Below are 1,143 nucleotides of genomic sequence, written 5' to 3' on the forward strand. Positions count from 1 at the left end.
TTTAGGGTTAGGGACGAAATGGAACCGGGATTGAAATGGAGGGGTCTATTTATAGAGGTAGAGGGAGCTAGGAGAGTCCAAATGAGGTGCGGTTTTCGGCCACGCGATCATGATCGAACAATCTAGATGATGGAGTGGTTTTTGGTGGGTTTTGGGCCAAAATGGAAGGGTGTTGGGCTGCAACACACACGAGGCCTTTTTGGTCCCTCGGTTAACCGTTGGAGTATCAAACGAAGTCCAAATAGCACGAAATTTGACAAGCGGTCTACCGGTAGTAAACCAAGGCCGCATGGCTAGTCTCGGTCCAATCCGAAAACGTTTAACGCCCGCACACGAAAAGAGGTAGAAAGGGACACTGGGTGACATAGGAGCGCCAGATTGCAAAACGGACAACGGGGAAAAAGCTCGGATGCATGAGACGAACATGTATGCAAATGAAATGCACATGATGACATGATATGCAATGCATGACACGCATGCAATGACAAGGCAACAACAGCGAATAACTGGAGGACCCCTGGCACATCGGTATCGGGGCGTTACAGGTTAACCAAGCCAGAGCCCATAGTGACTTGCGGTTGCACAGGTAAGCTTCTGGGCATGAAGTATTCTTCCGTCTCTTTGAGTCTGGGTGAAGCTTTCCGCAAGATGTCATGGCACTTCTCCATGCATCCCGGCCATCCACTGGTTTCTCCAGGGTGCCCATCAACCGTCCTTCACCCAGTAGTGTGTATTGAATTATTGTCTCGAGTCTCAAAATCTTGTGGTCATGAAGATCTAGTCCTTGCCGATGCCATCATGAAGTTGTCGTCATTGACGTAGAGTACTCTATTCTCACACCACTCTCGAGCACTCATACCAACCCCGTCTACTATAGCGTAGCATTAAAATAAATAACATCCCGGGCATGGTAACAGGGAGATGGGTTCCTACCTCATGCATTATACTCAACTACAACATCCAATAACACTACTGGAGCGATTGTGTAGGATGATACTAAATGCAATAAAACATATGTATGAATAACATGGTCAAAGTGAACTTGCCTGGTAAGTTGATGAAGATAATAACGCTCTCGAAAATAGCTTGGTAGAACTATTCGTCACTCCGTTGAAAATCTATATAGTCTAACATAGCATTCAT

The sequence above is a fragment of the Triticum aestivum genome, chromosome 2A, assembly GCF_018294505.1.
Source record: "Triticum aestivum cultivar Chinese Spring chromosome 2A, IWGSC CS RefSeq v2.1, whole genome shotgun sequence".
NCBI classification, from domain to species: Eukaryota; Viridiplantae; Streptophyta; class Magnoliopsida; order Poales; family Poaceae; genus Triticum; species Triticum aestivum.